At 42.5% G+C, this 12,223-nt stretch overlaps 1 protein-coding gene across 3 annotated transcripts in view; it reads left to right on the top strand.

Annotated features, from left to right (window-relative positions):
- Positions 1 to 12,223, top strand: part of CTCF (CCCTC-binding factor) — a 71,373-nt gene that overhangs the window by 12,444 nt on the left and 46,706 nt on the right. Inside the window, exon 1 of one of the 3 annotated variants that reach the window (XM_075837465.1) lies at positions 5,801 to 6,011. The exons of the other annotated variants lie outside the window; for them this stretch is intronic. The gene's annotated coding sequence lies outside the window, so the exon portion shown is untranslated. Of the gene's footprint in view, positions 1 to 5,800; positions 6,012 to 12,223 lie in introns of those variants that run through there. 3 annotated transcript variants of the gene reach the window in all.

The following is a 12,223-nucleotide window of genomic DNA, read 5'->3' as shown; positions in this document are numbered from 1 at the left end:
CGACGACACTGAATCGTCATCAAGTAGACTGATAGTTTGTATAACTAATGATGCGGCGCATAGACGCCAAGTGTGGTTGTCACGGGGATGAGGCAGGATGACGAATCAGCAAGGGAAGATAGTATTTCGCAGTGTTTTAGTAGCGCTTTCGGTCTGTTTGTCTATACGAGGGTGACATCAGGGCTCCACATATGAGTAGTAAAGCAAAAAGGGCGGGGAATAGTGTATGGTCTGGCTGGCATAGTTATAAATATATCACAGTATGTGTAAAGAGGCAGGAGAAGTTGGGAAAGGTGGTGATGGGAGCATTAGGTGAACAGGACATTCAGCCGGTTTGATGGTATTACCTGGTCCAGAGATGGGAATGTATTCTAGCGTGTCTAGAAGAGAGAGGAAACAATAGCTGTTGCAAATAAATAAATAAAACAATCGCAGATGGTATATGCGTATTAGTGATATATTCCATTTGATAGGATGAGTTTTCTGAATGTGATTTTCAAAAAAATGATTGTTAATAAATCAACTTCCCTGTTGAGTCCTTTGGGGGCCAAGGTCTGTCTTTAGACTACCGCCCCTTCTTGGTCTTTGTGTGTGTTCAATAATTTTGAAATTTGAACTGGGACAGACTGACCTGATTTTTGAAAATGATCTGGTATGGGTAGCCAAACTTTATTGCATCTGATGTTTGACTTCTAACTAGCTATGCGGTCTCTTATGTGTTGTGTGGTCTCTCCAATGTAAACCAGTTCACGTGGGCATTTAAGTAGATCACGAAATTTGATTCACCGCTATAAAAAACTTTGATTGGAAAGGATCTGTTGGTGTGAGGGTGTTGGAACCTGTCACCTCTAATGTCAAACTAAACGCACCTCCATTGCGTTTAGTTTGTAAGAAGGATTGTAATGGTGACTTGCTAATGCGAACTACATTCACTCTAATTAGTCGGCCTCGAAAATTGGAGGGGGTTGTTTTTGACACAACATAACTGGGAGAGCAGATTCTTATTGGGATAAGCTGTTTAGAGTGTACCAATGTCTCCGAATTACATCCTGGAGTTTCGGTGCAAATTAGTGGTATGTGTGAATGAATGGAATTCTAGTGGACTTTGTTTTAATTTAGCTGTTACTCTGTGTGGTATCCTCCTGCAGGGTTTTGATGAGTTTGTGTCGGAGTATTGATGTAGGGTAAACTCTGAGTAACGACCGCTTGTCCCCATCCATAGCTCCGTGTGACTCGTTGTCTCGTTGATCGCTGCACTTGGCCGAGTTTCGGCCGGTGTAAAAGGGCCTTTAGTCTAGTGTCTCATCTCACTGTCACTATTCTAGTGACTCGTTTTGTATTGTGATTGAGGTAGTGATAAGTTGGTATTTCTTGAATGATTACTATCAAAGTGCAGCAGTTCGTTTCTATCGGTAGGCTTAGAGTAAAGATCTGTGGACAGAAGGCCCATTTCGTTTTTTCACTAAAGTGTCTAATTTCATGTAGATTAGTGTTGAGTGTGAACTGTAGTTCCTCTCCTATACTATTGATTTCTGTAAGGAATTCAATGAGGGAGTGTTTAGGACCTCTCCAAATGCAGGCGATGTCGTCAATGTAGCGTAACCAGCATAGTGCATGTTTCGTAAATTTGGAATTGGGGTAGACGTATTGGTCTTCAAATGCTGCCACATAAGCATTGACATCTACATCCGTGTCCGTAGCTGTGCAGCAAATTTGTTTGTATAATTTCCAAAGAAAATTTTTTGTGCAATATAAGTTGAAAAATCTACAAGCAGAGATCTTTGGAGTTTGTAGTCATATCTGTTGGGTGAAGTAATTTTTTGTGTGTTTCTACAATAGCTAGAGTTGGATGCAAAGGTCTGACGTCTTTTGCAAACATCCAAGACTAGTAAATGTATAAAAAAATGCACTCCTGTGAGTATGATGTGATTGGTTCCCTGAATTAGTCTGGATTACCCCTGCACACACACATTTAAGGGTTTCTTTATTTCAAAGAGATTTTTATTTCTTTTGTAGCTTTATTTCATATAGAAAAGACAATCTTAAACATGTGTGGAGGCAACTAATTTTGACATCTAGGCTAATCCACAGCCTTTGTCACTCGCTGTGAGGAAGAAAAAAAAATTAAGCATCAGTACAACGTACATATAGTAACAAAGATGATGTACATGGTGATATTCATCGAAATGTTTGGAGTTATGTTGACGTCTATAGAATAAGAACAATCTAATAAATATAACAAATTATTGAAAATAGAACATAGGTATAGGAGCTTTCATACAAGCTTTTCTATATAATGTACCCCTGACACTGCCCCTCACACAGTATGATGTCCCTATAGCTGCCCTCCATGCCATATAATGCCACCACGCAGTATAATGCCCCAATAGTGCCCAATAAAATACATACACTCCTAACCCCATTCCAACGACAAGTGGAGAAGATCCCTCTGCTCCTTCGGTCTGTGTGGCCGTGCATAAATTGAAGGTTCTACTGCCCTACTGGTATATACCGGCGTTTCAGGCATCCTATTGGTTCAGTGTCTTCACTGCCCACCCAATTTACTTCTTGTTTAGTCTCGATGCCCACGTGCCATGGCAAGTGGACATTTCCTACCCCAACGGTAATATACAGGGCTGAGGGGGAGGGTTATTTACAGGATTGATGTGCAGGGGCTTATATACGGTGCGCACCTCCTCTACAGCATCCAGTCTCCAGCTGCTGTGACTGACTGAGCTCAAATAACAAGGGCACTGCACTTCAGGCAGCCATACAGTCCAGTTCTGGAGGGGGAACGTTAATGCCGTGTGTTTTAGGATTTATGATTTATCCCTTGATTTTTAATTTACCCCCTTTTATTTATCCTGATGCACTCCGCACAGCATATCCCCCTGCCATGTGCTGCCTTTTTACCTTCTGAGCCTTGCCGTGTGCCCAGGTAGCAGATAGCAGCCTCATGTATAGGGTATTGCTGTTCTCTGGAGAACCCACATTACAATTTATGGGGCGTATGCCTGCGGTGGCACATGCTGGGACAATCGGGCATTGAAATATCAAATATGTATAGAAAATCACAATTCTCACTCTGCACCATTACCTTTTGCACAGTACCCGTGGGGTCAAAATGCTCACTACAGCTCTAGATGAATGCCTTAGGGCGTGTAGTTTTTAAAATGCGGTTACTTCTCGGGCGTTTCAGCTGTACTGGCGTCGGGGTCGGTGCTAATCAAACAGCTTAAATGTGGCTATTTGCCGCCTTTAAGTGGTTAATTGTCAAAATTAGCGGCCAATGACTGCTGGCCGGCAACAGTGGAGTGTCACCTGTCGGGGACAGCTAACCTCCCAGTTCCCGGACCCTGTCATTTAGGACAGTGAGCACCAGGAACTGTTCAGTAACTGTATGTCTTGAGCGGGAAGTAACTTCCCACCGGGACGTACAGTTGCATCCTGATGCACACAGGGGTTAAAAGGGCCAAACAGCCTCTGTCATTAAAGGGTTATTCCCATCTCAACTTTTTTTTCTTTCTCACTGATGTAACAGATCCAAACGATACCTACTGTATCCCTCTGTTTGACTATCCTACCCTATTTCTTCGTTATCTGCTGCTCTGCTCCCTAGAATACTAATTTGTGGGTAGTACAAATCCCTCCCTCATGTCACAGTGCAAGGCCAGCCTGATGTTGGTGCACGCTCCCGATGCTGCTGCACAGTAATTTTAGCAGCATTGGGATTTTCAGTGTCCCTGTTCCTGCAGAGCTTCTTGCTTTCATTGGCTCTGGTCTGCTAAATATATGGCAGCATTGTAGGGTACTTGCTGTAAGCTGTTCATAAATCCGCTGTATGCTGAAGTATACAGAAGCCTGCACTGATACAGGGCTGTCTTCCTTACAGCAAATAGGAGCACAGGAGACGGTCTCATACAGCTGATCTATGAACCGTTTACAGCAAGTACTCTACAATGCGGCCATGCTGCTGTTTAGCATAAGTGTGTAACAGACAATGTTACATTCATAGGCTCCGTGCACAAGAACGTGCTTTTGCGGCCGAAATTCCCCCGAAAAATCCACGGGACAATTGCGGCCCCATTCATTCCTATGGGGCCATGCACACGACCATGGTTTCCACGGTCCGTGCATGGCCCAGGAGCCTGAACAGCAGAAAGAACGGGCAAGCCTTATTACGGCCGTGTTCTGAGGTCCAGGCTCATAGCAAATAATGGCCCGCAATTTGCAGCCGTGCACATGGCTACGGTTGTGTGCATGAGACCTTCGCCTTAATTCTCATCCACATTGCTGGGACTGTAAACCACTGCAGGTTTTCAGTTTGCAAATCCACACATTACCAGCCCCTGTGATCGGGGCCTTGAAGGGGTTATTCCTTTCCGTATGCTCATTGTATACCCACTGAGGGCAGTGATTGGCTGCATCGAATACGTGGGTACATGGGCATGTAACTGTGGCAGCAATACCAACAAACAGCAGAGGGGAGCACCGGAGCTGCTGCACTGGAATGCCGGGGAATCAGTCAGGCGCCCCACCCTCTGCCACACTTTTCATTAACTTGAAAAATTCCCTTAAGTTAAGTCAAAAAGTTTTTATTAAATAAGTTCACAGCAAAAAATAAAAAATTTCCATTAAAAAGTGGTTTTCATTTGAAAGTGAAATAAAAATACACATACATGGTATTGGCGCGATCGTAAGGACCCAAACAATAACTGTATCATAAGTTAATAAAAGGTAATGCATTATATGTACCCCAAAATGGTGCGAATGAAAAATACTACTTCTACGGCTTTGTCAATGAACAAAAAAATAAAATAAAATGGTGGCTCTTTGAATGCGAAGGTGGAAGTTACGGAATACTGCATAGCACAGCGAGTTATTGTGTTTTTCTCTTCGGGAGACAGCCACCTAGCAACAAGATCCTGGGAACACTGTATTTCTAGTCAGACCGGTCCTAGAATTGCTGAGGCTTTCCTGTGTAACTGACTGAGGGACTTCTCTTCTGAATAATGGTTTATATCAGTCTTAAGTGTCTAAAAATTGTAATCCATTTCCCAACCGTCTGACCGATTTTAATTGCCATTTGCCATCTGTTTTTCATGGGCATTAAAAAAAAATTTTATTCGTTAGGTTTTTTTTTGTCCCAACCCCCTGCAAACACCACAATGCCCATGTGGATGGTGCCACATTGCCTATTGTAGATAGTGCCAGTGTCCCCTGCAGGTAGTGCCACAGTGCCCATGTAGATAGTGCCACCCAAGCTTCCTCTAGGAGTGGAATCCACGATCAGAGTGCTCTAGCCAGGGATTTCCACAGTTGCACATGGAACGCTGTATTGGGTTTACAATTTATCCTGGTAGACTACACCTCTGCCAATTCCTAATCCTGTGTCCAGTTTTACTTTATCTAACAGACTATAATAAAAATCAAATACTGATGGTTTTGCATGGGATGGCTTCAATCTGACACATTTGTGTGATCCTAGATCCTCATCCTATTGACTAGGTGGATGGCAAAGATTTGATATCTGGGAAAAATAGGTCTGTTTTAGGAACAACTTCACACTAACACGTGGAAGTGTACCCTCTTGGGAACATAACAAAGATTGTTTCCCCACAAACTTATGTACCATCCTTGATAGTAAGGCCCAAGCAAATTTGTTGTCAGGAGGCTGCCAATTACATATAGCTTGTGCCACCATAACAAGACAGCTCTCTAATTTTTGTGCTGTGTTTCCCCGTTTTAGAAACGCCCTACATGTGTCCCTAATCTTCTTTTTTTCCTAGACATTCGACCAGGCTCAGGAGTGAAAGAGTACCATGCGAAATTGAGGCCTAATTTCACAATTTACAAAGTATTGGTTCGCAATTGCAGGGCTCTGATGTGAAGAAATAAAAGAAACCCCTGGGAAGTGACCCTATTTTGGAAGCTGCACCCCTCAAGTCATTTATTAAGGTGTAGTGAGCCTCTTCACCCCACAGGTCTTTTCCATGAATGATTGCGCTGCGGTAGGTGCAAAGTAAAAATAAAAAATGTTCCCTAGATATGCCATTTCAGTGGCAAATATGTGGTGCCCAGCTTGTGCCACTGGAAATACACACCCCAAAAATTGTTAAAGGGTTCTCCCGGGTATGGCGACGACATATATGTGGAAGTAAACTGCTGTTTGGGCACGCTGTAGAGTTCAGAAGGGAGGTAGCGCCATTTGGCTTTTGGAGCGCAGATTTTGCTTGGCTGTTTTGTTTGGCGTTTTACTGGTGTTTCCATTTATAATGTAGGGATACATGTAAACTAGGTAGAGTACATCAGGGGCATAGACAGGTGGTATAATGGGGTAAAAAAAAAAATCCATAGATGTGTGTTACGCTGTGACACAATCCTTTCTGCACAGGCCAGTGTCGTGCTGATATATGTCCTTTCTTCTCCCCCTTTTGGTCCACACTCCGCACCTTTGCAGTTTGGGGAATTCTGCTGGGAAGTGTTGTCCTGGTAGAATACGGGCACCCTCTCTTCCAGCAGTTATGTTTGGTTCCCTAATTTTAGGGGCCTTGATAATTCACCACTAGAAACAGAAGAAATGTGGTCCTGTACAGTTGCATATTTTTTTCTCTCCTGACTTATTGGAGCCTTAACTAATTTTATTTTATGTAGTGGCATGAGGTCTGTTTTTTTGCGGGACGAGCTGTATTTTTTTATTTTTTTTTATTGGTACTATTTTGGGGTACATGCGACTTTTTGATCCCTTGTTATCCTTTTTTTTTGGGATGCCAGGTGTAAAAAAAAAACAACAGCAATTCTGGCATACTTTTTTTTATTTTTAGACAGCCTTCACCACGCATCATAAATTACATGTTAACTTTATTCTGCTGGTCAGTCAGATTCTGGCGATACCTAATTTATGGCACTTTTTTATGTTTTACAACTTTTTGCACAATAAAATTTCTTTTGTAAAGAGTGTGTTTTTTCTGTCGCCAAGTTTTGAGAGCCATAACGTTTTAATTTTTACGTCGACGGAGCTGTATGAAAGCTTGTTTTTTGTGAGAAGAGTTATTTTTATAGGTACCATTTTTGGACACATTCGACTTTTTAATCACTTTATTTACATTTTTGGAAGACAGTGACCAAAAAAAACCGCAGTTATGTCAGTATTTTTAATGGTTTTTTTTACGGCGTTCACTGTGCGGGACAAATTAAAAATATTTTTTATAGTTCAGGTCGTTACGGTCGCAGCGATACCAAATATGTATGGCTTTATTCATTTTTTTTTTTTATTTTTTATTTTTCTATAATCATTTGATAAGGGGGAAAAGGGCGATTGTGTTATGTTATTACTTGAAACTTTTATTGTATTTTTTACAACTTTTTTTTATTTTTACATTTTTTACACTTTTTTTTTATACTTTTTTCTTTAGTCCCACTAGGGGACTTGAAGCTCCAACTGTTCTAATACATTGCACTACCTATGTAGTGCAATGTATTAGAACTGTGAGTTCACGAACAGCAAGCCGATCAGGCTCTGCCTCTGGATGGGGCCTAATCGGCTTCCGTAATGGCAGACAGCCATTGTTAGGTCTCCTGTTGCCATAGTAGCAGTCGCTAGCCTTGCCATCGCATGGCAGGCTGCCAATTTGCTACATACCGCAAAGATGCAGCGATCGCATTGGATGGCTGCCTCGAAGGGGTTAATGGCAGGAATCTGAGCTAGCTCCGGTTCCTGCCGATACACTGGTGTGTCCGCTGTAACATACAGCGGACACCCACTGCTGATGACGCCGGCTCAGCTTCTGAGCCGGAAGCTGAGCCGCTGCCATCTTGCCAATGGTACCGGAAGCCTTTTAGGCCCCGCCAACGAGCGGGGCATAGGAGGCTTTGGTTGCTGGCAGACCGAGAGGTAAGTATTAGCCCTCCAATCTCCTTTGCAGCCACCGGCAACCTAGCGATCACGTTGCTGTGTTGCCGGTAGCTAAAAACTCCTCACATGCTGCGAACTCTATTGAATACAGCATGTGAGGGGTAAATCAGCTGGATCGGATGCTTGTTCCAGTCCTGGCCGATAACTCAGGATGCCAGCTGTAACATACAGCTGGCACCCGGCGGTGATGGCGCTGGCTCAGCTCCTGAGCTAGCTCTATCTCCTTCACGTACAGTTACGTGGAAATGCGTTAAAACACCAATTTCCATCACTTAACTTTACGTGATTTTGCGGGAAGGAGTTAAGGAGGCACTTGGCTGTTGCTAGGTGGCTCTTTTTTCCTAGAGAATTTGTAGTTTGCAGGAATCTATGATCTGCCAACTCTTCTTTTTTGAAACTAAAAAGTTATGGCAACAGCGTAACAAAAAAAATATTTTCAGCTGTTTCTTGAAAACCCCAGGCATTTCCTAACTAAGTGACCGATGCCTAGCAGCAGAGGACAGGGGTCATGGGGCCTCGTTCTAGACATGGCTGTTTCAGAGATGTACATATGTCATAAATGTCCGAGATGGGATTATCCCTTTAACCCCTTAAGGACGCAGCCTTTTCCAAATCTGACATATTTCACTTTATGTGGTAATAACTTGGGAATGCTTAAACCTATCCAAGCGATTCTGAGATTGTTTTCTCGTGACACATTGGGCTTTATGTTAGTGGTAAAATTTGGTCGATATATTCAGTGTTTATTTGTGAAAAATTGCAAAATTTTGAGAAAATTTAGAAAAAATAGAATTTTTCTGAATTTAAATGCATCTGCTTGTAAAACAGACGGTTATACCACCCAAATTAGTTACTAGTTCACATTTCCCATATGTCTACTTTAGATTGGCATCGTTTTTTGAACATTCTCTTATTTTTCTTGGACGTCACAAGGCTTAGAACATAAACAGCAATTTCTCATATTTTTAAGAAAATTCCAAAAGCCTTTTTTTTAAGGTACCAGTTCAGTTCTGAAGTGGCTTTGAGCGGCCTATGTATTAGAAACCCCCATAAAACACCATTTTAAAAACTAGACCCCTGAAAGTATTCAAAACAGCATTTAGAACGTTTTTTAACCCTTTAGGCATTTCACAGGAATTAAAGCAAAGTGGAGGTGAAATTTGCAAATTTCATTTTTCTTGCTGAATTTCAATTTTATAAAAACATTTTCTGTAACACAGAAGGTTTTACCAGAGAAATACTACTAAATATGTATTGTCCAGATTCTGCAGTTTTTAGAAATGTCCCACATGTGGCTCTACTGTGCTCGTGGACCAAAACACAAGCCTCAGAAGCAAAGAAGCACCTAGTGCATTTTGGGGCCACTTTTTTATTTTTATTTTTTATTAGAATATATTATAGGCACCATGCTAGGTTTGGAGAGGTGTTGAGGTACCAAAACAGTAGGAAACCTCCAGAAGTTACCCCATTTTGGAAACTACACCCCTCAAGGAATTAATTTATGGTTGTTGTTACCATTTTGACCTCCGTTTTTTCACAGCACGTATTTGAATTGGGCTGTGAAATTAAAAAAATAAAAAATTTTCAAAAAAGATGTCATTTTTTTATCAAAATTTCTTATTTTCACAGGGAACAAAATACCAAATTTTGTTGCCCAATTTGTCCTGAGTGCGGCAATATCCCATTTGTGGTGATAAACTGCCGTTTGGGCCCATGGGAGGCCTCAGAAGGGAAGGAGCGCTTTGTAGTCTGTGGCGTGCAGATTTTGCTGGATTGGTTTTCGGGTGCCATGTCGCATTTGCAGAGCCCCAGAGGTATCAAAGCGATGGAAACCCACCAGAAGTGACCCCATTTTGGAAACTACACCCCTCAAGGAATTCATTTATCGTTGTTGTGACCATTTAGACCCCACAGTTTTTTCACAGAATTTGATTGAATTGGGCTGGGAATTAAACCATTTTTTAATTGTTTCCAATAAGATGTAGTTTTGGCTCAAAATTTCTTATTTTCACAAGGAATAAAATACCCCATTTTGTTGCCCAATTTGTCCTGAGTGCGGCAATACCTCATTTGTGGTGATATACTGCTGTTTGGGCCCATGGGAGGGATCAGAAGGAAAGGAGCGCTATGTGTTCTTCGGAGTCCGGAATTTGCGGGATTGGTTTTCGGGTGCCATGTCGCATTTGCAGAGCCCCAGAGGAATCAAAGCAATTGGAAACCCACCAGAAGTGACCGCATTTTGGAAACTACACCCCTCAATGAATTAATTTATGGGTGTTGGGACCATTTAGATCCCACAGTTTTTTCACAGAATTTCTTTGAATTGGGCAGTGAATTAAAAAAAATGTAATTTTTTTCCAATAAGATGTAGTTTTAGCTAAAAATTTCTTATTTTGACAAGAAATAAAATACCCCATTTTGTTGCCCAATTTGTCCTGCGTGCAGCAATACCCCATTTGTGGTGATAAACTGTCGTCTGGGCCCATGGGAGTGCTGAGAAGGAAAGGACCACCATTTGGCCTACTGGGGATTTTCTAGTGCGAAGTCATGTATGCAGAAGCCCCTGAGGTACCAGTACAGTTGAAACCCCCAAGAAGTGACCCCGTTTTTTAAAAACTACACCCCTTAAGGCATTTATCTAGAGGTGTAGTGAGCATTTTGACCGGAGACATACACCCCATAAACTGTAATGTGGGTTCTCATGGGTACGGCAATACCCTCCATGTGGCTGTTATCAGCTGCCTGGGCACGCAGCAGGGCTCAGAAGGGAAAGATGAGGGGGATAAGATGTGCGGAGTGCATCACGGTAAGTAAAATTGGGGTAGATTAAAAATCAAGGGCTGTATGATAAATTTTAAAACACTTTCATACAGAGCTCTGGTTTTTCGGGACACGTGTCACATTGATATATTGTGTCCTTCCTTATCGCCCTCTTATAGCAGACTTTGCACCTCTTTTGACTTTTTCCCTTCTTGCCAGTTTGGGGAACTTCTCCTGGAAAGTGTTGCCCTGGTACGATGCATGTGGCCCCGCTTCCAGAAGTACTGGGTGCTCCCCCTTCCTGGCCCCTAAAGATTAGGTTCTTGATGATCACCTCTTGAAATTCCAGGAAAGTTCCCGTCTGGCCTGCACATCGACCTAGCATGTACATATTGTACAAAGCCATCTGTATGATGTGCACGGCCAGCTTCTTATACCACACCGCATGGCGCTGTAGGGCTTCAGGACTTGATCTGACAAGTCCACCCCTCCCATGTACCTATTGTAGTCCAGGATGCAGTCTGGTTTGGGGGTCTCTGTACTGGTACATGGGTACTGGTGTGACATCCCTCTTGTACTTGTACTTTACACGCAATATGTTGCACCCCTTCTGAGTGTTTGCCCAAGCAGAGTCTTAGGGAAGCCTCTCACATTTCTTCTAGCAGTGCCGCATGCCGCAGGACTTCTGGAAGCGAGGTAGTTGAAGAGCAGGACGCTGGTATAAAAATTATCCAGGTCGAGGTGGTGATCCTGGTCCAGCAGCACCAAATCACACACAATTTTTGCATTAACTCCCAGTAAAGGGGGGGGCATTCTGGGGGCTGAATACTGCTGTCCTTCCCTTCATATATCCTAAATGTGTAGGTATACCCAGATGCACTCTCGCACAGCTCATCTTCACGCCATACCTTGTCCTCTTACTCGGCAGGTACTGGCGGAATTGAAGCCTCCCTTTAAAATGTTCCAAGGACTCATCAATAGAAATACACTTCTTGGGGGTGTATGCTTGGGAAAACCGGGCACTGAAACGGTCTAATAGGGGTCTCCAGTTATACAAACGGTCAAAACTGGGGTCATCTCGGGGTGGGCACTGCTCATTATCAGTATAATGTAAGAAGCGAAGAATTTTTTAGGTTCCAGCTCAGTTCTGAAGTGGCTTTGAGGGGCCCATATATTAGAAAACCCCATAAAAAACCCCATTTTAGAAACTAGACCCCTCAAAGTATTCACAACAGCATTTAGAAAGTTTATTAACCCTTTAGGTATTTCGCAGGAATTTAGAGCAAAGTAGAGGTGAAATTTAATTTATTAGGCACCATGTCCGGTTTGAAGAGGTCTTGTGGTGCCAAAACAGTGGAAACCCCCCAAAAGTGACCCTATTTTGGAAACTAGACCCCTTGAGGAATTCATTGTAGTTTTCATGGGGTGCATGCGACTTTTTGATCAGTTTTTATACTATTTTTAAGTGGCGTGGTGACTAAAACACAGCAATTCTACTATTGTTTTTCATTTATTTATTACCACGTTCACCGTGCGCTATATATGACA

Source organism: Rhinoderma darwinii, chromosome 9, assembly GCF_050947455.1.
Source record: "Rhinoderma darwinii isolate aRhiDar2 chromosome 9, aRhiDar2.hap1, whole genome shotgun sequence".
Classification (NCBI taxonomy): Eukaryota; Metazoa; Chordata; class Amphibia; order Anura; family Rhinodermatidae; genus Rhinoderma; species Rhinoderma darwinii.
Note: the sequence above shows the minus strand (reverse complement) of the source record. Positions and strands in the feature narration are given on the sequence as shown.